Consider the following 24133-nt stretch of genomic DNA (forward strand, 5'->3'; position numbering starts at 1 on the left):
GGTTAGGCTATGCTATTGTGCACCTACCTGATGCATCAGAAGGTGCGAGGCCCTTGCTAAATTCTGTGCACAGACTTTGAGATCTATACTTTAGACTGTATCTAAACCTGCTCCAACATGGACTGACATTCTGGCCTACTTTCAGCCGATGCGACTTGTCTGTCGCTGAACAGTCGCTTTTTATGTATTCAGCACCTATGTATAATATTGTAAAAATGCTCTAGAAGCTAAAGTCGCAGAAATGTCACACATATTTGGCCTGCAACTTTCTGTGCGACAAATTCAGACAGGAAAAATCAGTATAAATCCTTAGAAAATTATCCCCCAGTGTCTCCATCTGCTGGCGGTATTGAATAAGCATTGCTGCACTGATGGGGTATGCATTAGACGAAAAAAAAGAAGAAAAAGAAGAATAATACGCCCAGAAAAGAGGCGAAAAGGAGAAAAACGTAAAAAAACGTGAAAAAAAAGTAAGAGGAAGAGAAGGGAAAAAAAGGTGGAAATGGGTTTAAAAGTGATTTCGGCGGAGAAATATATATATATATATATATATATATATATATATATATATATATATATACGCGCACACACACACATATATATAAACGTATTCTCCGTTGAGATATTGCAGCCGCTGCTGTGTCCAGGCCCAGGAGCCTTAGCACTGTGCTGTGATGTCACTCAATACCACTGACATCACTAGGTGTAAACAACATCTCTCCTTTGCTGTGTATGTGACTATGGAGCTGTTTGGTGATGTCGTCTATTATGGCCTTCATAGAAGCAACAGGAGATTGTTGCATCCATCTAGAACCCTCAGAACTACAGTGCTATGATGTCACTCACTTCCACAGGCCTTGCAGAGTGTAAACAACAACAACCCAGCTTTGTTGTGTATGTAACCATAGGGATTTGTGATGTCACCTAGAACCTTCACAGCAGCGACAGCTTTATGAGGAGCATCAGCACTGCTCTGCCTGAGCAGAACCATCACCGCCATAGGTTGTCAAATAACCCGGGTTTAACCCACACAGGTAAGTCCAATGGGGTGCAGGCATGTCCTCTATGCTTACAGCTTCCCGTGGGTGTTGGTTTGATACCGTTTGGGGACAGCCAAGGAGGCATCTGCAGGCAACAAAGGTAGGTGTGTGCTTGTGTGTGTGTTTCCTATGCAGATCCTAAGCCCAGTGTCACATGCAAGTAGGAGGAGTAAGAAGGGTTCCTGGCAAATCCGGGTTATGGATTGCATTTAAAAAGGCCCCGTGGGAGTGCAATGGGCCCCTGTCTTGCTGCTTAGCAATAATGGTATGGGTTTAGGTTCTGCTGTGTGTACTGGTGGTTGACTGCCCCCCAGCCCAGAGTGTGCATGGAAAATTGTCTGGCAGCCTCCCTGACAGCAAGCAGTGATAGTGCCCATGAAGGGCACCTTGTTGGGCCCGCCCCTTTCACGGTTATCGCTTCTCGGCCTTTTGGCTAAGATCAAGTGTAGTATCTGTTCTTATCAGTTTAATATCTGATACGTCCCCTATCTGGGGACCATATATTAAATGGATTTTTGAGAACGGGGGCCGATTTCGAAGCTTGCTTCCGTCGCCCTATGCATTGACCCGATATGGCAGTATCTTCGGGTACAGTGCACCACCCCCTTACAGGGTTAAAAAGAAAGATTCCTACTTTCATTGCTACCTGCTTGCTGGCTAGCCAGCTAGCCAGCCCTGTGGGCCTTGCTGCTGCTGCAGCCAAAAAACAAAAGGTGGTGCTGCTGCTGCTTCTGCTGCTTCTGCTTCTGCTTGTGTCTGGCCGCTGTTGGAGCGTCCAGGCACAGGACTTCTGCTGCTGCTGACTAAATGGCCTCCTTAATTGGATCATTTGAGTAGCCAGCACACCTGTGCAGGTAGGGCATGACATGATAGGCAGCTGCCTTGATAGCGGGTGGGTGCTGAATGTTCCTAATTGACAAAATAAGATTAATGCTTATGAAGAAATATAAAATCTCATCCCTTCCCCAATATCGCGCCACACCCCTACCCCTTAATTCCCTGGTTGAACTTGATGGACATATGTCTTTTTTCGACCGTACTAACTATGTAACTATGTAACATAACATGGGGGGGGGGGGGGTCTCCTGGCTGTTCACACAGGTGTGTCATTGCTGTACATTGACCATGCATTGCTTCTGTGGTATTGCAAAGGCAAAGACAAATGTTTCCAGCCATCCATTGCACTAATGGATTGGTCATCAGCTGGCTGTCTATGTCCCGCATCAATATAGACCAAAGTACAGAGGGTTAGGCTATGCTATTGTGCACCTACCTGATGCATCAGAAGGTGCGAGGCCCTTGCTAAATTCTGTGCACAGACTTTGAGATCTATACTTTAGACTGTATCTAAACCTGCTCCAACATGGACTGACATTCTGGCCTACTTTCAGCCGATGCGACTTGTCTGTCGCTGAACAGTCGCTTTTTATGTATTCAGCACCTATGTATAATATTGTAAAAATGCTCTAGAAGCTAAAGTCGCAGAAATGTCACACATATTTGGCCTGCAACTTTCTGTGCGACAAATTCAGACAGGAAAAATCAGTATAAATCCTTAGAAAATTATCCCCCAGTGTCTCCATCTGCTGGCGGTATTGAATAAGCATTGCTGCACTGATGGGGTATGCATTAGACGAAAAAAAAGAAGAAAAAGAAGAATAATACGCCCAGAAAAGAGGCGAAAAGGAGAAAAACGTAAAAAAACGTGAAAAAAAAGTAAGAGGAAGAGAAGGGAAAAAAAGGTGGAAATGGGTTTAAAAGTGATTTCGGCGGAGAAATATATATATATATATATATATATATATATATATATATATATAATACGCGCACACACACACATATATATAAACGTATTCTCCGTTGAGATATTGCAGCCGCTGCTGTGTCCAGGCCCAGGAGCCTTAGCACTGTGCTGTGATGTCACTCAATACCACTGACATCACTAGGTGTAAACAACATCTCTCCTTTGCTGTGTATGTGACTATGGAGCTGTTTGGTGATGTTGTCTATTATGGCCTTCATAGAAGCAACAGGAGATTGTTGCATCCATCTAGAACCCTCAGAACTACAGTGCTATGATGTCACTCACTTCCACAGGCCTTGCAGAGTGTAAACAACAACAACCCAGCTTTGTTGTGTATGTAACCATAGGGATTTGTGATGTCACCTAGAACCTTCACAGCAGCGACAGCTTTATGAGGAGCATCAGCACTGCTCTGCCTGAGCAGAACCATCACCGCCATAGGTTGTCAAATAACCCGGGTTTAACCCACACAGGTAAGTCCAATGGGGTGCAGGCATGTCCTCTATGCTTACAGCTTCCCGTGGGTGTTGGTTTGATACCGTTTGGGGACAGCCAAGGAGGCATCTGCAGGCAACAAAGGTAGGTGTGTGCTTGTGTGTGTGTTTCCTATGCAGATCCTAAGCCCAGTGTCACATGCAAGTAGGAGGAGTAAGAAGGGTTCCTGGCAAATCCGGGTTATGGATTGCATTTAAAAAGGCCCCGTGGGAGTGCAATGGGCCCCTGTCTTGCTGCTTAGCAATAATGGTATGGGTTTAGGTTCTGCTGTGTGTACTGGTGGTTGACTGCCCCCCAGCCCAGAGTGTGCATGGAAAATTGTCTGGCAGCCTCCCTGACAGCAAGCAGTGATAGTGCCCATGAAGGGCACCTTGTTGGGCCCGCCCCTTTCACGGTTATCGCTTCTCGGCCTTTTGGCTAAGATCAAGTGTAGTATCTGTTCTTATCAGTTTAATATCTGATACGTCCCCTATCTGGGGACCATATATTAAATGGATTTTTGAGAACGGGGGCCGATTTCGAAGCTTGCTTCCGTCGCCCTATGCATTGACCCGATATGGCAGTATCTTCGGGTACAGTGCACCACCCCCTTACAGGGTTAAAAAGAAAGATTCCTACTTTCATTGCTACCTGCTTGCTGGCTAGCCAGCTAGCCAGCCCTGTGGGCCTTGCTGCTGCTGCAGCCAAAAAACAAAAGGTGGTGCTGCTGCTGCTTCTGCTGCTTCTGCTTCTGCTTGTGTCTGGCCGCTGTTGGAGCGTCCAGGCACAGGACTTCTGCTGCTGCTGACTAAATGGCCTCCTTAATTGGATCATTTGAGTAGCCAGCACACCTGTGCAGGTAGGGCATGACATGATAGGCAGCTGCCTTGATAGCGGGTGGGTGCTGAATGTTCCTAATTGACAAAATAAGATTAATGCTTATGAAGAAATATAAAATCTCATCCCTTCCCCAATATCGCGCCACACCCCTACCCCTTAATTCCCTGGTTGAACTTGATGGACATATGTCTTTTTTCGACCGTACTAACTATGTAACTATGTAACATAACATGGGGGGGGGGGGGGGTCTCCTGGCTGTTCACACAGGTGTGTCATTGCTGTACATTGACCATGCATTGCTTCTGTGGTATTGCAAAGGCAAAGACAAATGCTTCCAGCCATCCATTGCACTAATGGATTGGTCATCAGCTGGCTGTCTATGTCCCGCATCAATATAGACCAAAGTTCAGAGGGTTAGGCTATGCTATTGTGCACCTACCTGATGCATCAGAAGGTGCGAGGCCCTTGCTAAATTCTGTGCACAGACTTTGAGATCTATACTTTAGACTGTATCTAAACCTGCTCCAACATGGACTGACATTCTGGCCTACTTTCAGCCGATGCGACTTGTCTGTCGCTGAACAGTCGCTTTTTATGTATTCAGCACCTATGTATAATGTTGTAAAAATGCTCTAGAAGCTAAAGTCGCAGAAATGTCACACATATTTGGCCTGCAACTTTCTGTGCGACAAATTCAGACAGGAAAAATCAGTATAAATCCTTAGAAAATTATCCCCCAGTGTCTCCATCTGCTGGCGGTATTGAATAAGCATTGCTGCACTGATGGGGTATGCATTAGACGAAAAAAAAGAAGAAAAAGAAGAATAATACGCCCAGAAAAGAGGCGAAAAGGAGAAAAACGTAAAAAAACGTGAAAAAAAAGTAAGAGGAAGAGAAGGGAAAAAAAGGTGGAAATGGGTTTAAAAGTGATTTCGGCGGAGAAATATATATATATATATATATATATATATATATATATATATATATACGCGCACACACACACATATATATAAACGTATTCTCCGTTGAGATATTGCAGCCGCTGCTGTGTCCAGGCCCAGGAGCCTTAGCACTGTGCTGTGATGTCACTCAATACCACTGACATCACTAGGTGTAAACAACATCTCTCCTTTGCTGTGTATGTGACTATGGAGCTGTTTGGTGATGTCGTCTATTATGGCCTTCATAGAAGCAACAGGAGATTGTTGCATCCATCTAGAACCCTCAGAACTACAGTGCTATGATGTCACTCACTTCCACAGGCCTTGCAGAGTGTAAACAACAACAACCCAGCTTTGTTGTGTATGTAACCATAGGGATTTGTGATGTCACCTAGAACCTTCACAGCAGCGACAGCTTTATGAGGAGCATCAGCACTGCTCTGCCTGAGCAGAACCATCACCGCCATAGGTTGTCAAATAACCTGGGTTTAACCCACACAGGTAAGTCCAATGGGGTGCAGGCATGTCCTCTATGCTTACAGCTTCCCGTGGGTGTTGGTTTGATACCGTTTGGGGACAGCCAAGGAGGCATCTGCAGGCAACAAAGGTAGGTGTATGCTTGTGTGTGTGTTTCCTATGCAGATCCTAAGCCCAGTGTCACATGCAAGTAGGAGGAGTAAGAAGGGTTCCTGGCAAATCCGGGTTATGGATTGCATTTAAAAAGGCCCCGTGGGAGTGCAATGGGCCCCTGTCTTGCTGCTTAGCAATAATGGTATGGGTTTAGGTTCTGCTGTGTGTACTGGTGGTTGACTGCCCCCCAGCCCAGAGTGTGCATGGAAAATTGTCTGGCAGCCTCCCTGACAGCAAGCAGTGATAGTGCCCATGAAGGGCACCTTGTTGGGCCCGCCCCTTTCACGGTTATCGCTTCTCGGCCTTTTGGCTAAGATCAAGTGTAGTATCTGTTCTTATCAGTTTAATATCTGATACGTCCCCTATCTGGGGACCATATATTAAATGGATTTTTGAGAACGGGGGCCGATTTCGAAGCTTGCTTCCGTCGCCCTATGCATTGACCCGATATGGCAGTATCTTCGGGTACAGTGCACCACCCCCTTACAGGGTTAAAAAGAAAGATTCCTACTTTCATTGCTACCTGCTTGCTGGCTAGCCAGCTAGCCAGCCCTGTGGGCCTTGCTGCTGCTGCAGCCAAAAAACAAAAGGTGGTGCTGCTGCTGCTTCTGCTGCTTCTGCTTCTGCTTGTGTCTGGCCGCTGTTGGAGCGTCCAGGCACAGGACTTCTGCTGCTGCTGACTAAATGGCCTCCTTAATTGGATCATTTGAGTAGCCAGCACACCTGTGCAGGTAGGGCATGACATGATAGGCAGCTGCCTTGATAGCGGGTGGGTGCTGAATGTTCCTAATTGACAAAATAAGATTAATGCTTATGAAGAAATATAAAATCTCATCCCTTCCCCAATATCGCGCCACACCCCTACCCCTTAATTCCCTGGTTGAACTTGATGGACATATGTCTTTTTTCGACCGTACTAACTATGTAACTATGTAACATAACATGGGGGGGGGGGGGGGGGTCTCCTGGCTGTTCACACAGGTGTGTCATTGCTGTACATTGACCATGCATTGCTTCTGTGGTATTGCAAAGGCAAAGACAAATGCTTCCAGCCATCCATTGCACTAATGGATTGGTCATCAGCTGGCTGTCTATGTCCCGCATCAATATAGACCAAAGTACAGAGGGTTAGGCTATGCTATTGTGCACCTACCTGATGCATCAGAAGGTGCGAGGCCCTTGCTAAATTCTGTGCACAGACTTTGAGATCTATACTTTAGACTGTATCTAAACCTGCTCCAACATGGACTGACATTCTGGCCTACTTTCAGCCGATGCGACTTGTCTGTCGCTGAACAGTCGCTTTTTATGTATTCAGCACCTATGTATAATGTTGTAAAAATGCTCTAGAAGCTAAAGTCGCAGAAATGTCACACATATTTGGCCTGCAACTTTCTGTGCGACAAATTCAGACAGGAAAAATCAGTATAAATCCTTAGAAAATTATCCCCCAGTGTCTCCATCTGCTGGCGGTATTGAATAAGCATTGCTGCACTGATGGGGTATGCATTAGACGAAAAAAAAGAAGAAAAAGAAGAATAATACGCCCAGAAAAGAGGCGAAAAGGAGAAAAACGTAAAAAAACGTGAAAAAAAAGTAAGAGGAAGAGAAGGGAAAAAAAGGTGGAAATGGGTTTAAAAGTGATTTCGGCGGAAAAAAAAAAATATATATATATATATATATATATATATATATATATACGCGCACACACACACATATATATAAACGTATTCTCCGTTGAGATATTGCAGCCGCTGCTGTGTCCAGGCCCAGGAGCCTTAGCACTGTGCTGTGATGTCACTCAATACCACTGACATCACTAGGTGTAAACAACATCTCTCCTTTGCTGTGTATGTGACTATGGAGCTGTTTGGTGATGTCGTCTATTATGGCCTTCATAGAAGCAACAGGAGATTGTTGCATCCATCTAGAACCCTCAGAACTACAGTGCTATGATGTCACTCACTTCCACAGGCCTTGCAGAGTGTAAACAACAACAACCCAGCTTTGTTGTGTATGTAACCATAGGGATTTGTGATGTCACCTAGAACCTTCACAGCAGCGACAGCTTTATGAGGAGCATCAGCACTGCTCTGCCTGAGCAGAACCATCACCGCCATAGGTTGTCAAATAACCCGGGTTTAACCCACACAGGTAAGTCCAATGGGGTGCAGGCATGTCCTCTATGCTTACAGCTTCCCGTGGGTGTTGGTTTGATACCGTTTGGGGACAGCCAAGGAGGCATCTGCAGGCAACAAAGGTAGGTGTGTGCTTGTGTGTGTGTTTCCTATGCAGATCCTAAGCCCAGTGTCACATGCAAGTAGGAGGAGTAAGAAGGGTTCCTGGCAAATCCGGGTTATGGATTGCATTTAAAAAGGCCCCGTGGGAGTGCAATGGGCCCCTGTCTTGCTGCTTAGCAATAATGGTATGGGTTTAGGTTCTGCTGTGTGTACTGGTGGTTGACTGCCCCCCAGCCCAGAGTGTGCATGGAAAATTGTCTGGCAGCCTCCCTGACAGCAAGCAGTGATAGTGCCCATGAAGGGCACCTTGTTGGGCCCGCCCCTTTCACGGTTATCGCTTCTCGGCCTTTTGGCTAAGATCAAGTGTAGTATCTGTTCTTATCAGTTTAATATCTGATACGTCCCCTATCTGGGGACCATATATTAAATGGATTTTTGAGAACGGGGGCCGATTTCGAAGCTTGCTTCCGTCGCCCTATGCATTGACCCGATATGGCAGTATCTTCGGGTACAGTGCACCACCCCCTTACAGGGTTAAAAAGAAAGATTCCTACTTTCATTGCTACCTGCTTGCTGGCTAGCCAGCTAGCCAGCCCTGTGGGCCTTGCTGCTGCTGCAGCCAAAAAACAAAAGGTGGTGCTGCTGCTGCTTCTGCTGCTTCTGCTTCTGCTTGTGTCTGGCCGCTGTTGGAGCGTCCAGGCACAGGACTTCTGCTGCTGCTGACTAAATGGCCTCCTTAATTGGATCATTTGAGTAGCCAGCACACCTGTGCAGGTAGGGCATGACATGATAGGCAGCTGCCTTGATAGCGGGTGGGTGCTGAATGTTCCTAATTGACAAAATAAGATTAATGCTTATGAAGAAATATAAAATCTCATCCCTTCCCCAATATCGCGCCACACCCCTACCCCTTAATTCCCTGGTTGAACTTGATGGACATATGTCTTTTTTCGACCGTACTAACTATGTAACTATGTAACATAACATGGGGGGGGGGGGGGGGGTCTCCTGGCTGTTCACACAGGTGTGTCATTGCTGTACATTGACCATGCATTGCTTCTGTGGTATTGCAAAGGCAAAGACAAATGCTTCCAGCCATCCATTGCACTAATGGATTGGTCATCAGCTGGCTGTCTATGTCCCGCATCAATATAGACCAAAGTACAGAGGGTTAGGCTATGCTATTGTGCACCTACCTGATGCATCAGAAGGTGCGAGGCCCTTGCTAAATTCTGTGCACAGACTTTGAGATCTATACTTTAGACTGTATCTAAACCTGCTCCAACATGGACTGACATTCTGGCCTACTTTCAGCCGATGCGACTTGTCTGTCGCTGAACAGTCGCTTTTTATGTATTCAGCACCTATGTATAATGTTGTAAAAATGCTCTAGAAGCTAAAGTCGCAGAAATGTCACACATATTTGGCCTGCAACTTTCTGTGCGACAAATTCAGACAGGAAAAATCAGTATAAATCCTTAGAAAATTATCCCCCAGTGTCTCCATCTGCTGGCGGTATTGAATAAGCATTGCTGCACTGATGGGGTATGCATTAGACGAAAAAAAAGAAGAAAAAGAAGAATAATACGCCCAGAAAAGAGGCGAAAAGGAGAAAAACGTAAAAAAACGTGAAAAAAAAGTAAGAGGAAGAGAAGGGAAAAAAAGGTGGAAATGGGTTTAAAAGTGATTTCGGCGGAGAAATATATATATATATATATATATATATATATATATATATATATATATACGCGCACACACACACATATATATAAACGTATTCTCCGTTGAGATATTGCAGCCGCTGCTGTGTCCAGGCCCAGGAGCCTTAGCACTGTGCTGTGATGTCACTCAATACCACTGACATCACTAGGTGTAAACAACATCTCTCCTTTGCTGTGTATGTGACTATGGAGCTGTTTGGTGATGTCGTCTATTATGGCCTTCATAGAAGCAACAGGAGATTGTTGCATCCATCTAGAACCCTCAGAACTACAGTGCTATGATGTCACTCACTTCCACAGGCCTTGCAGAGTGTAAACAACAACAACCCAGCTTTGTTGTGTATGTAACCATAGGGATTTGTGATGTCACCTAGAACCTTCACAGCAGCGACAGCTTTATGAGGAGCATCAGCACTGCTCTGCCTGAGCAGAACCATCACCGCCATAGGTTGTCAAATAACCCGGGTTTAACCCACACAGGTAAGTCCAATGGGGTGCAGGCATGTCCTCTATGCTTACAGCTTCCCGTGGGTGTTGGTTTGATACCGTTTGGGGACAGCCAAGGAGGCATCTGCAGGCAACAAAGGTAGGTGTGTGCTTGTGTGTGTGTTTCCTATGCAGATCCTAAGCCCAGTGTCACATGCAAGTAGGAGGAGTAAGAAGGGTTCCTGGCAAATCCGGGTTATGGATTGCATTTAAAAAGGCCCCGTGGGAGTGCAATGGGCCCCTGTCTTGCTGCTTAGCAATAATGGTATGGGTTTAGGTTCTGCTGTGTGTACTGGTGGTTGACTGCCCCCCAGTCCAGAGTGTGCATGGAAAATTGTCTGGCAGCCTCCCTGACAGCAAGCAGTGATAGTGCCCATGAAGGGCACCTTGTTGGGCCCGCCCCTTTCACGGTTATCGCTTCTCGGCCTTTTGGCTAAGATCAAGTGTAGTATCTGTTCTTATCAGTTTAATATCTGATACGTCCCCTATCTGGGGACCATATATTAAATGGATTTTTGAGAACGGGGGCCGATTTCGAAGCTTGCTTCCGTCGCCCTATGCATTGACCCGATATGGCAGTATCTTCGGGTACAGTGCACCACCCCCTTACAGGGTTAAAAAGAAAGATTCCTACTTTCATTGCTACCTGCTTGCTGGCTAGCCAGCTAGCCAGCCCTGTGGGCCTTGCTGCTGCTGCAGCCAAAAAACAAAAGGTGGTGCTGCTGCTGCTTCTGCTGCTTCTGCTTCTGCTTGTGTCTGGCCGCTGTTGGAGCGTCCAGGCACAGGACTTCTGCTGCTGCTGACTAAATGGCCTCCTTAATTGGATCATTTGAGTAGCCAGCACACCTGTGCAGGTAGGGCATGACATGATAGGCAGCTGCCTTGATAGCGGGTGGGTGCTGAATGTTCCTAATTGACAAAATAAGATTAATGCTTATGAAGAAATATAAAATCTCATCCCTTCCCCAATATCGCGCCACACCCCTACCCCTTAATTCCCTGGTTGAACTTGATGGACATATGTCTTTTTTCGACCGTACTAACTATGTAACTATGTAACATAACATGGGGGGGGGGGGGGGTCTCCTGGCTGTTCACACAGGTGTGTCATTGCTGTACATTGACCATGCATTGCTTCTGTGGTATTGCAAAGGCAAAGACAAATGCTTCCAGCCATCCATTGCACTAATGGATTGGTCATCAGCTGGCTGTCTATGTCCCGCATCAATATAGACCAAAGTACAGAGGGTTAGGCTATGCTATTGTGCACCTACCTGATGCATCAGAAGGTGCGAGGCCCTTGCTAAATTCTGTGCACAGACTTTGAGATCTATACTTTAGACTGTATCTAAACCTGCTCCAACATGGACTGACATTCTGGCCTACTTTCAGCCGATGCGACTTGTCTGTCGCTGAACAGTCGCTTTTTATGTATTCAGCACCTATGTATAATGTTGTAAAAATGCTCTAGAAGCTAAAGTCGCAGAAATGTCACACATATTTGGCCTGCAACTTTCTGTGCGACAAATTCAGACAGGAAAAATCAGTATAAATCCTTAGAAAATTATCCCCCAGTGTCTCCATCTGCTGGCGGTATTGAATAAGCATTGCTGCACTGATGGGGTATGCATTAGAGGAAAAAAAAGAAGAAAAAGAAGAATAATACGCCCAGAAAAGAGGCGAAAAGGAGAAAAACGTAAAAAAAACGTGAAAAAAAAGTAAGAGGAAGAGAAGGGAAAAAAAGGTGGAAATGGGTTTAAAAGTGATTTCGGCGGAGAAATATATATATATATATATATATATATATATACGCGCACACACACACATATATATAAACGTATTCTCCGTTGAGATATTGCAGCCGCTGCTGTGTCCAGGCCCAGGAGCCTTAGCACTGTGCTGTGATGTCACTCAATACCACTGACATCACTAGGTGTAAACAACATCTCTCCTTTGCTGTGTATGTGACTATGGAGCTGTTTGGTGATGTCGTCTATTATGGCCTTCATAGAAGCAACAGGAGATTGTTGCATCCATCTAGAACCCTCAGAACTACAGTGCTATGATGTCACTCACTTCCACAGGCCTTGCAGAGTGTAAACAACAACAACCCAGCTTTGTTGTGTATGTAACCATAGGGATTTGTGATGTCACCTAGAACCTTCACAGCAGCGACAGCTTTATGAGGAGCATCAGCACTGCTCTGCCTGAGCAGAACCATCACCGCCATAGGTTGTCAAATAACCCGGGTTTAACCCACACAGGTAAGTCCAATGGGGTGCAGGCATGTCCTCTATGCTTACAGCTTCCCGTGGGTGTTGGTTTGATACCGTTTGGGGACAGCCAAGGAGGCATCTGCAGGCAACAAAGGTAGGTGTGTGCTTGTGTGTGTGTTTCCTATGCAGATCCTAAGCCCAGTGTCACATGCAAGTAGGAGGAGTAAGAAGGGTTCCTGGCAAATCCGGGTTATGGATTGCATTTAAAAAGGCCCCGTGGGAGTGCAATGGGCCCCTGTCTTGCTGCTTAGCAATAATGGTATGGGTTTAGGTTCTGCTGTGTGTACTGGTGGTTGACTGCCCCCCAGCCCAGAGTGTGCATGGAAAATTGTCTGGCAGCCTCCCTGACAGCAAGCAGTGATAGTGCCCATGAAGGGCACCTTGTTGGGCCCGCCCCTTTCACGGTTATCGCTTCTCGGCCTTTTGGCTAAGATCAAGTGTAGTATCTGTTCTTATCAGTTTAATATCTGATACGTCCCCTATCTGGGGACCATATATTAAATGGATTTTTGAGAACGGGGGCCGATTTCGAAGCTTGCTTCCGTCGCCCTATGCATTGACCCGATATGGCAGTATCTTCGGGTACAGTGCACCACCCCCTTACAGGGTTAAAAAGAAAGATTCCTACTTTCATTGCTACCTGCTTGCTGGCTAGCCAGCTAGCCAGCCCTGTGGGCCTTGCTGCTGCTGCAGCCAAAAAACAAAAGGTGGTGCTGCTGCTGCTTCTGCTGCTTCTGCTTCTGCTTGTGTCTGGCCGCTGTTGGAGCGTCCAGGCACAGGACTTCTGCTGCTGCTGACTAAATGGCCTCCTTAATTGGATCATTTGAGTAGCCAGCACACCTGTGCAGGTAGGGCATGACATGATAGGCAGCTGCCTTGATAGCGGGTGGGTGCTGAATGTTCCTAATTGACAAAATAAGATTAATGCTTATGAAGAAATATAAAATCTCATCCCTTCCTCAATATCGCGCCACACCCCTACCCCTTAATTCCCTGGTTGAACTTGATGGACATATGTCTTTTTTCGACCGTACTAACTATGTAACTATGTAACATAACATGGGGGGGGGGGGGGGGGTCTCCTGGCTGTTCACACAGGTGTGTCATTGCTGTACATTGACCATGCATTGCTTCTGTGGTATTGCAAAGGCAAAGACAAATGCTTCCAGCCATCCATTGCACTAATGGATTGGTCATCAGCTGGCTGTCTATGTCCCGCATCAATATAGACCAAAGTACAGAGGGTTAGGCTATGCTATTGTGCACCTACCTGATGCATCAGAAGGTGCGAGGCCCTTGCTAAATTCTGTGCACAGACTTTGAGATCTATACTTTAGACTGTATCTAAACCTGCTCCAACATGGACTGACATTCTGGCCTACTTTCAGCCGATGCGACTTGTCTGTCGCTGAACAGTCGCTTTTTATGTATTCAGCACCTATGTATAATGTTGTAAAAATGCTCTAGAAGCTAAAGTCGCAGAAATGTCACACATATTTGGCCTGCAACTTTCTGTGCGACAAATTCAGACAGGAAAAATCAGTATAAATCCTTAGAAAATTATCCCCCAGTGTCTCCATCTGCTGGCGGTATTGAATAAGCATTGCTGCACTGATGGGGTATGCATTAGACGGAAAAAAAGAAGAAAAAGAAGAATAATACGCCCAGAAAAGAGGCGAAAAGGAGAAAAACGTAAAAAAACGTGAAAAAAAAGTAAGAGGAAGAGAAGGGAAAAAAAGGTGGAAATGGGTTTAAAAGTGATTTCGGCGGAGAAATATATATATATATATATATATATATATATATATATATATATATACGCGCACACACACACATATATATAAACGTATTCTCCGTTGAGATATTGCAGCCGCTGCTGTGTCCAGGCCCAGGAGCCTTAGCACTGTGCTGTGATGTCACTCAATACCACTGACATCACTAGGTGTAAACAACATCTCTCCTTTGCTGTGTATGTGACTATGGAGCTGTTTGGTGATGTCGTCTATTATGGCCTTCATAGAAGCAACAGGAGATTGTTGCATCCATCTAGAACCCTCAGAACTACAGTGCTATGATGTCACTCACTTCCACAGGCCTTGCAGAGTGTAAACAACAACAACCCAGCTTTGTTGTGTATGTAACCATAGGGATTTGTGATGTCACCTAGAACCTTCACAGCAGCGACAGCTTTATGAGGAGCATCAGCACTGCTCTGCCTGAGCAGAACCATCACCGCCATAGGTTGTCAAATAACCCGGGTTTAACCCACACAGGTAAGTCCAATGGGGTGCAGGCATGTCCTCTATGCTTACAGCTTCCCGTGGGTGTTGGTTTGATACCGTTTGGGGACAGCCAAGGAGGCATCTGCAGGCAACAAAGGAAGGTGTGTGCTTGTGTGTGTGTTTCCTATGCAGATCCTAAGCCCAGTGTCACATGCAAGTAGGAGGAGTAAGAAGGGTTCCTGGCAAATCCGGGTTATGGATTGCATTTAAAAAGGCCCCGTGGGAGTGCAATGGGCCCCTGTCTTGCTGCTTAGCAATAATGGTATGGGTTTAGGTTCTGCTGTGTGTACTGGTGGTTGACTGCCCCCCAGCCCAGAGTGTGCATGGAAAATTGTCTGGCAGCCTCCCTGACAGCAAGCAGTGATAGTGCCCATGAAGGGCACCTTGTTGGGCCCGCCCCTTTCACGGTTATCGCTTCTCGGCCTTTTGGCTAAGATCAAGTGTAGTATCTGTTCTTATCAGTTTAATATCTGATACGTCCCCTATCTGGGGACCATATATTAAATGGATTTTTGAGAACGGGGGCCGATTTCGAAGCTTGCTTCCGTCGCCCTATGCATTGACCCGATATGGCAGTATCTTCGGGTACAGTGCACCACCCCCTTACAGGGTTAAAAAGAAAGATTCCTACTTTCATTGCTACCTGCTTGCTGGCTAGCCAGCTAGCCAGCCCTGTGGGCCTTGCTGCTGCTGCAGCCAAAAAACAAAAGGTGGTGCTGCTGCTGCTTCTGCTGCTTCTGCTTGTGTCTGGCCGCTGTTGGAGCGTCCAGGCACAGGACTTCTGCTGCTGCTGACTAAATGGCCTCCTTAATTGGATCATTTGAGTAGCCAGCACACCTGTGCAGGTAGGGCATGACATGATAGGCAGCTGCCTTGATAGCGGGTGGGTGCTGAATCTTCCTAATTGACAAAATAAGATTAATGCTTATGAAGAAATATAAAATCTCATCCCTTCCCCAATATCGCGCCACACACCTACCCCTTAATTCCCTGGTTGAACTTGATGGACATATGTCTTTTTTCGACCGTACTAACTATGTAACTATGTAACATAACATGGGGGGGGGGGGGTCTCCTGGCTGTTCACACAGGTGTGTCATTGCTGTACATTGACCATGCATTGCTTCTGTGGTATTGCAAAGGCAAAGACAAATGCTTCCAGCCATCCATTGCACTAATGGATTGGTCATCAGCTGGCTGTCTATGTCCCGCATCAATATAGACCAAAGTACAGAGGGTTAGGCTATGCTATTGTGCACCTACCTGATGCATCAGAAGGTGCGAGGCCCTTGCTAAATTCTGTGCACAGACTTTGAGATCTATACTTTAGACTGTATCTAAACCTGCTCCAACATGGACTGACATTCTGGCCTACTTTCAGCCGATGCGACTTGTCTGTCGCTGAACAGTCGCTTTTTATGTATTCAGCACCTATGTATAATGTTGTAAAAATGCTCTAGAAGCTAAAGTCGCAGAAATGTCACACATATTTGGCCTGCAACTTTCTGTGCGACAAATTCAGACAGGAAAAATCAGTATAAATCCTTAGAAAATTATCCCCCAGTGTCTCCATCTGCTGGCGGTATTGAATAAGCATTGCTGCACTGATGGGGTATGCATTAGACGAAAAAAAAGAAGAAAAAGAAGAATAATACGCCCAGAAAAGAGGCGAAAAGGAGAAAAACGTAAAAAAACGTGAAAAAAAAGTAAGAGGAAGAGAAGGGAAAAAAAGGTGGAAATGGGTTTAAAAGTGATTTCGGCGGAGAAATATATATATATATATATATATATATATATATATATATATATATATACGCGCACACACATACATATATATAAACGTATTCTCCGTTGAGATATTGCAGCCGCTGCTGTGTCCAGGCCCAGGAGCCTTAGCACTGTGCTGTGATGTCACTCAATACCACTGACATCACTAGGTGTAAACAACATCTCTCCTTTGCTGTGTATGTGACTATGGAGCTGTTTGGTGATGTCGTCTATTATGGCCTTCATAGAAGCAACAGGAGATTGTTGCATCCATCTAGAACCCTCAGAACTACAGTGCTATGATGTCACTCACTTCCACAGGCCTTGCAGAGTGTAAACAACAACAACCCAGCTTTGTTGTGTATGTAACCATAGGGATTTGTGATGTCACCTAGAACCTTCACAGCAGCGACAGCTTTATGAGGAGCATCAGCACTGCTCTGCCTGAGCAGAACCATCACCGCCATAGGTTGTCAAATAACCCGGGTTTAACCCACACAGGTAAGTCCAATGGGGTGCAGGCATGTCCTCTATGCTTACAGCTTCCCGTGGGTGTTGGTTTGATACCGTTTGGGGACAGCCAAGGAGGCATCTGCAGGCAACAAAGGTAGGTGTGTGCTTGTGTGTGTGTTTCCTATGCAGATCCTAAGCCCAGTGTCACATGCAAGTAGGAGGAGTAAGAAGGGTTCCTGGCAAATCCGGGTTATGGATTGCATTTAAAAAGGCCCCGTGGGAGTGCAATGGGCCCCTGTCTTGCTGCTTAGCAATAATGGTATGGGTTTAGGTTCTGCTGTGTGTACTGGTGGTTGACTGCCCCCCAGCCCAGAGTGTGCATGGAAAATTGTCTGGCAGCCTCCTTGACAGCAAGCAGTGATAGTGCCCATGAAGGGCACCTTGTTGGGCCCGCCCCTTTCACGGTTATCGCTTCTCGGCCTTTTGGCTAAGATCAAGTGTAGTATCTGTTCTTATCAGTTTAATATCTGATACGTCCCCTATCTGGGGACCATATATTAAATGGATTTTTGAGAACGGGGGCCGATTTCGAAGCTTGCTTCCGTCGCCCTATGCATTGACCCGATATGGCAGTATCTTCGGGTACAGTGCACCACCCCCTTACAGGGTTAAAAAGAAAGATTCCTACTTTCATTGCTACCTGCTTGCTGGCTAGCCAGCTAGCCAGCCCTGTGGGCCTTGCTGCTGCTGCAGCCAAAAAACAAAAGGTGGTGCTGCTGCTGCTTCTGCTGCTTCTGCTGCTTCTGCTTCTGCTTGTGTCTGGCCGCTGTTGGAGCGTCCAGGCACAGGACTTCTGCTGCTGCTGACTAAATGGCCTCCTTAATTGGATCATTTGAGTAGCCAGCACACCTGTGCAGGTAGGGCATGACATGATAGGCAGCTGCCTTGATAGCGGGTGGGTGCTGAATGTTCCTAATTGACAAAATAAGATTAATGCTTATGAAGAAATATAAAATCTCATCCCTTCCCCAATATCGCGCCACACCCCTACCCCTTAATTCCCTGGTTGAACTTGATGGACATATGTCTTTTTTCGACCGTACTAACTATGTAACTATGTAACATAACATGGTAGGGGGGGGGTCTCCTGGCTGTTCACACAGGTGTGTCATTGCTGTACATTGACCATGCATTGCTTCTGTGGTATTGCAAAGGCAAAGACAAATGCTTCCAGCCATCCATTGCACTAATGGATTGGTCATCAGCTGGCTGTCTATGTCCCGCATCAATATAGACCAAAGTACAGAGGGTTAGGCTATGCTATTGTGCACCTACCTGATGCATCAGAAGGTGCGAGGCCCTTGCTAAATTCTGTGCACAGACTTTGAGATCTATACTTTAGACTGTATCTAAACCTGCTCCAACATGGACTGACATTCTGGCCTACTTTCAGCCGATGCGACTTGTCTGTCGCTGAACAGTCGCTTTTTATGTATTCAGCACCTATGTATAATGTTGTAAAAATGCTCTAGAAGCTAAAGTCGCAGAAATGTCACACATATTTGGCCTGCAACTTTCTGTGCGACAAATTCAGACAGGAAAAATCAGTATAAATCCTTAGAAAATTATCCCCCAGTGTCTCCATCTGCTGGCGGTATTGAATAAGCATTGCTGCACTGATGGGGTATGCATTAGACGAAAAAAAAGAAGAAAAAGAAGAATAATACGCCCAGAAAAGAGGCGAAAAGGAGAAAAACGTAAAAAAACGTGAAAAAAAAAGTAAGAGGAAGAGAAGGGAAAAAAAGGTGGAAATGGGTTTAAAAGTGATTTCGGCGGAGAAATATATATATATATATATATATATATATATATATATATATATACGCGCACACACACACATATATATAAACGTATTCTCCGTTGAGATATTGCAGCCGCTGCTGTGTCCAGGCCCAGGAGCCTTAGCACTGTGCTGTGATGTCACTCAATACCACTGACATCACTAGGTGTAAACAACATCTCTCCTTTGCTGTGTATGTGACTATGGAGCTGTTTGGTGATGCCGTCTATTATGGCCTTCATAGAAGCAACAGGAGATTGTTGCATCCATCTAGAACCCTCAGAACTACAGTGCTATGATTTCACTCACTTACACAGGCCTTGCAGAGTGTAAACAACAACAACCCAGCTTTGTTGTGTATGTAACCATAGGGATTTGTGATGTCACCTAGAACCTTCACAGCAGCGACAGCTTTATGAGGAGCATCAGCACTGCTCTGCCTGAGCAGAACCATCACCGCCATAGGTTGTCAAATAACCCGGGTTTAACCCACACAGGTAAGTCCAATGGGGTGCAGGCATGTCCTCTATGCTTACAGCTTCCCGTGGGTGTTGGTTTGATACCGTTTGGGGACAGCCAAGGAGGCATCTGCAGGCAACAAAGGTAGGTGTGTGCTTGTGTGTGTGTTTCCTATGCAGATCCTAAGCCCAGTGTCACATGCAAGTAGGAGGAGTAAGAAGGGTTCCTGGCAAATCCGGGTTATGGATTGCATTTAAAAAGGCCCCGTGGGAGTGCAATGGGCCCCTGTCTTGCTGCTTAGCAATAATGGTATGGGTTTAGGTTCTGCTGTGTGTACTGGTGGTTGACTGCCCCCCAGCCCAGAGTGTGCATGGAAAATTGTCTGGCAGCCTCCCTGACAGCAAGCAGTGATAGTGCCCATGAAGGGCACCTTGTTGGGCCCGCCCCTTTCACGGTTATCGCTTCTCGGCCTTTTGGCTAAGATCAAGTGTAGTATCTGTTCTTATCAGTTTAATATCTGATACGTCCCCTATCTGGGGACCATATATTAAATGGATTTTTGAGAACGGGGGCCGATTTCGAAGCTTGCTTCCGTCGCCCTATGCATTGACCCGATATGGCAGTATCTTCGGGTACAGTGCACCACCCCCTTACAGGGTTAAAAAGAAAGATTCCTACTTTCATTGCTACCTGCTTGCTGGCTAGCCAGCTAGCCAGCCCTGTGGGCCTTGCTGCTGCTGCAGCCAAAAAACAAAAGGTGGTGCTGCTGCTGCTTCTGCTGCTTCTGCTTCTGCTTGTGTCTGGCCGCTGTTGGAGCGTCCAGGCACAGGACTTCTGCTGCTGCTGACTAAATGGCCTCCTTAATTGGATCATTTGAGTAGCCAGCACACCTGTGCAGGTAGGGCATGACATGATAGGCAGCTGCCTTGATAGCGGGTGGGTGCTGAATCTTCCTAATTGACAAAATAAGATTAATGCTTATGAAGAAATATAAAATCTCATCCCTTCCCCAATATCGCGCCACACCCCTACCCCTTAATTCCCTGGTTGAACTTGATGGACATATGTCTTTTTTCGACCGTACTAACTATGTAACTATGTAACATAACATGGGGGGGGGGGTCTCCTGGCTGTTCACACAGGTGTGTCATTGCTGTACATTGACCATGCATTGCTTCTGTGGTATTGCAAAGGCAAAGACAAATGCTTCCAGCCATCCATTGCACTAATGGATTGGTCATCAGCTGGCTGTCTATGTCCCGCATCAATATAGACCAAAGTACAGAGGGTTAGGATATGCTATTGTGCACCTACCTGATGCATCAGAAGGTGCGAGGCCCTTGCTAAATTCTGTGCACAGACTTTGAGATCTATACTTTAGACTGTATCTAAACCTGCTCCAACATGGACTGACATTCTGGCCTACTTTCAGCCGATGCGACTTGTCTGTCGCTGAACAGTCGCTTTTTATGTATTCAGCACCTATGTATAATGTTGTAAAAATGCTCTAGAAGCTAAAGTCGCAGAAATGTCACACATATTTGGCCTGCAACTTTCTGTGCGACAAATTCAGACAGGAAAAATCAGTATAAATCCTTAGAAAATTATCCCCCAGTGTCTCCATCTGCTGGCGGTATTGAATAAGCATTGCTGCACTGATGGGGTATGCATTAGACGAAAAAAAAGAAGAAAAAGAAGAATAATACGCCCAGAAAAGAGGCGAAAAGGAGAAAAACGTAAAAAAACGTGAAAAAAAAAGTAAGAGGAAGAGAAGGGAAAAAAAGGTGGAAATGGGTTTAAAAGTGATTTCGGCGGAGAAATATATATATATATATATATATATATATATATATATATATATACGCGCACACACACACATATATATAAACGTATTCTCCGTTGAGATATTGCAGCCGCTGCTGTGTCCAGGCCCAGGAGCCTTAGCACTGTGCTGTGATGTCACTCAATACCACTGACATCACTAGGTGTAAACAACATCTCTCCTTTGCTGTGTATGTGACTATGGAGCTGTTTGGTGATGCCGTCTATTATGGCCTTCATAGAAGCAACAGGAGATTGTTGCATCCATCTAGAACCCTCAGAACTACAGTGCTATGATGTCACTCACTTCCACAGGCCTTGCAGAGTGTAAACAACAACAACCCAGCTTTGTTGTGTATGTAACCATAGGGATTTGTGATGTCACCTAGAACCTTCACAGCAGCGACAGCTTTATGAGGAGCATCAGCACTGCTCTGCCTGAGCAGAACCATCACCGCCATAGGTTGTCAAATAACCCGGGTTTAACCCACACAGGTAAGTCCAATGGGGTGCAGGCATGTCCTCTATGCTTACAGCTTCCCGTGGGTGTTGGTTTGATACCGTTTGGGGACAGCCAAGGAGGCATCTGCAGGCAACAAAGGTAGGTGTGTGCTTGTGTGTGTGTTTCCTATGCAGATCCTAAGCCCAGTGTCACATGCAAGTAGGAGGAGTAAGAAGGGTTCCTGGCAAATCCGGGTTATGGATTGCATTTAAAAAGGCCCCGTGGGAGTGCAATGGGCCCCTGTCTTGCTGCTTAGCAATAATGGTATGGGTTTAGGTTCTGCTGTGTGTACTGGTGGTTGACTGCCCCCCAGCCCAGAGTGTGCATGGAAAATTGTCTGGCAGCCTCCCTGACAGCAAGCAGTGATAGTGCCCATGAAGGGCACCTTGTTGGGCCTGCCCCTTTCACGGTTATCGCTTCTCGGCCTTTTGGCTCCGATCAAGTGTAAACTTGGTCTGGGTCAGGGGTGCGGGTGTTCTGCTGAGCAGGAATCCGGAGTGGTGATCTTACTGTGGAATCGACAGACAAGAGAAGAACAATGGCTGGAAAGGAATACCTCCCTGCGATTGAGAAGACTGTACGTTTTGTGGTGGAAACTTCTGACCGGGGTAAGAATCGGATTGAGTACATTGGACATGAACTTGTGGAGAAATTGGGTGGTTTTGGCATGGATAGTTTGTTCTGTGTGCAAGAGAATAGGAAGCAAGGAATATATGATGTGTCCTTCATCTATGAAGCTGATTGCCAGAACTTCTATGAATGTTTGAAAAGAAATGCCAATAACCCTGTCTTGGAAAATGTAAAGTTTTTTCCTCTGTTTGAGATGGGAGTGAAGACTCTGTTTGTACATATGTACAATCCATTCTTAGACCCGGATATGATTAAGAACTTTCTAAGTATCTACTGTGAAAGTGTCCAAGGGGGAGTGAAGCAAACTAGTAGTTTGGGTGTGTTTAATGGCACATGGAAGTTCTTTGTAAAACTGAAGCTGGATCCTGGGAGCATTGGTGGAGTGAAACACCCACCGGCCAATTTTTCAATCGCCGGAAACCGGGGTTATGTCTATTATTATGGCCAGCCATTGTTTTGCCGTGATTGTTTGCTGTTTGGACATGTTAAAGAGGCTTGTCCAGGTAATAAGAAGTGCCGAAATTGTAAAATGCCAGGGCATGAAGCGGGAGCTTGTCCACAGCCCAGAACTTGTGATCTTTGTGGCCTTGTTGGACATGTGTATAGAAATTGTCCGGAGGTGGCTAAAAGGGAGAAGGAGAAAGAGGCCAGAAAAGATTTGGCAATTAAAAAAAGGGAAAAGGCAAAGGCAGACATGGCAGAAAAGAGTGTGATTGCTATTATTGAGAAAGCAACGGTGGTGGAAGAGAAGGTGCAGGAGGAGATTGAAGAGGAGATGGAGGAGGAGGTGAGAATTGAAGAGGTGCCTAGTCCTCAGGTGTCTGGCACTCAAAAAGTTGAATGGTCGAATTCAGAAGAGGAAAGTGCTAAAGAGAGAGAGGAAGATCTTTTTCGTCCCCCACGGAAGGCGGCGAGAGGTGCCAGTGGTGAAAAGATGGAGCAGACGGTGGTGGAGACGAGTAATCGTTTTGCCGCAATATCTGAGGGTGAAATGGATAAATGCATTGGAGAAGAAACTTCTCCCTCGACACTGAGCCGTAAAGTTCATTAACTCTCTTCTAGGTTTTTTCTTCCTATGGGTTGTTATTTGATTTGATATGTCTTTTTCGGTTAGTTTGTCAAATGTTAGAGTCTTTAAAAATAAGAATAGAAGAGCGGCCATTCTGGAGGAATTGGCAGGAACTAATAATGACATAATTTGTCTACAGGAATGTGGATTGGATTTTCCTCCAAAAAAGGAGGAGTGGAGATATGGACCAGCAGTGTGGTCTTGCTCTAATGTAAATAGAAATGATGGAGTTGGGGTTTTGTTTAGGAATAATAAGTTTAAAGTTTGTAGTCAAATGGTGTTAAGGGAAGGAAGGTGTGTGTTGGTGGAGGTTGGGTTACATGGGTTTAAGTTTAAGTTAATTAATGTTTATGCACCTGTGAATAAGGAGGAGAGGGTGGGTTTGTTTGAAATAATTAAGGGGTTTTTGTCTGGGAAGGAACCAGTGTTGTTAGTAGGTGATTTCAACTGTGAGATTGGGAGGGATGCGGATGTTTCTGGAAATATGCTTAAGAGTATGGTGAGTGATTTCAAGTTAAGAGATGTGGTTGAAGTGTGTGGTGTGAATCCTGTGTTAGCAACATATCATGCTGAGAGTGGAAGGAGTGAGTCAAGATTAGATATGTGTTTTGTGTCCAAAATGATAGGATGTATGTGGTATAAGCAAGAGAGAGTGATTTATTCTGATTATGAGCGTGTGAGTTGTGGTTTGGTGTTGGATGAGATTTGCATAAGTGGGAGGGGTTACTGGAAGCTTAATGTGAAACTGTTGGATGAAAAGGAGGTATATGATAGGTATATTAAGAAGTATAAGTTATGGTGTGAGAAGAAAAAAGAATTTTTGGATTTATTGTGTTGGTGGGAGTGGGTTAAAGAAAG

The 24133-nt window shown here is 45.6% G+C and overlaps 9 non-coding genes across 9 annotated transcripts; all 9 read left to right on the plus strand.

Moving 5' to 3' along the window:
- The first annotated feature begins 1453 nt into the window (after positions 1–1453).
- Positions 1454–1644, plus strand: LOC130324592 (U2 spliceosomal RNA). Its single transcript, XR_008869566.1, has one exon. It is a non-coding gene; the product is annotated as a U2 spliceosomal RNA (small nuclear RNA).
- Positions 1645–3736: 2092 nt separating this feature from the next.
- LOC130324604 (U2 spliceosomal RNA) lies at positions 3737–3927 on the plus strand. Its single transcript, XR_008869577.1, has one exon. It is a non-coding gene; the product is annotated as a U2 spliceosomal RNA (small nuclear RNA).
- Positions 3928–6019: 2092 nt separating this feature from the next.
- Positions 6020–6210, plus strand: LOC130324444 (U2 spliceosomal RNA). Its single transcript, XR_008869442.1, has one exon. It is a non-coding gene; the product is annotated as a U2 spliceosomal RNA (small nuclear RNA).
- A 2092-nt stretch (positions 6211–8302) lies between these two features.
- On the plus strand, positions 8303–8493 carry LOC130324456 (U2 spliceosomal RNA). The gene has a single exon (XR_008869453.1). It is a non-coding gene; the product is annotated as a U2 spliceosomal RNA (small nuclear RNA).
- Positions 8494–10589: 2096 nt separating this feature from the next.
- On the plus strand, positions 10590–10780 carry LOC130324468 (U2 spliceosomal RNA). Its single transcript, XR_008869464.1, has one exon. It is a non-coding gene; the product is annotated as a U2 spliceosomal RNA (small nuclear RNA).
- A 2079-nt stretch (positions 10781–12859) lies between these two features.
- Positions 12860–13050, plus strand: LOC130324480 (U2 spliceosomal RNA). The gene has a single exon (XR_008869475.1). It is a non-coding gene; the product is annotated as a U2 spliceosomal RNA (small nuclear RNA).
- A 2094-nt stretch (positions 13051–15144) lies between these two features.
- LOC130324492 (U2 spliceosomal RNA) lies at positions 15145–15335 on the plus strand. The gene has a single exon (XR_008869486.1). It is a non-coding gene; the product is annotated as a U2 spliceosomal RNA (small nuclear RNA).
- Positions 15336–17421: 2086 nt separating this feature from the next.
- LOC130324504 (U2 spliceosomal RNA) lies at positions 17422–17612 on the plus strand. Its single transcript, XR_008869497.1, has one exon. It is a non-coding gene; the product is annotated as a U2 spliceosomal RNA (small nuclear RNA).
- A 2098-nt stretch (positions 17613–19710) lies between these two features.
- Positions 19711–19901, plus strand: LOC130324516 (U2 spliceosomal RNA). Its single transcript, XR_008869508.1, has one exon. It is a non-coding gene; the product is annotated as a U2 spliceosomal RNA (small nuclear RNA).
- The last annotated feature ends 4232 nt before the right edge of the window (positions 19902–24133 follow it).

This window comes from Hyla sarda, unplaced genomic scaffold (assembly GCF_029499605.1).
Source record: "Hyla sarda isolate aHylSar1 unplaced genomic scaffold, aHylSar1.hap1 scaffold_265, whole genome shotgun sequence".
Lineage (NCBI taxonomy): Eukaryota > Metazoa > Chordata > Amphibia > Anura > Hylidae > Hyla > Hyla sarda.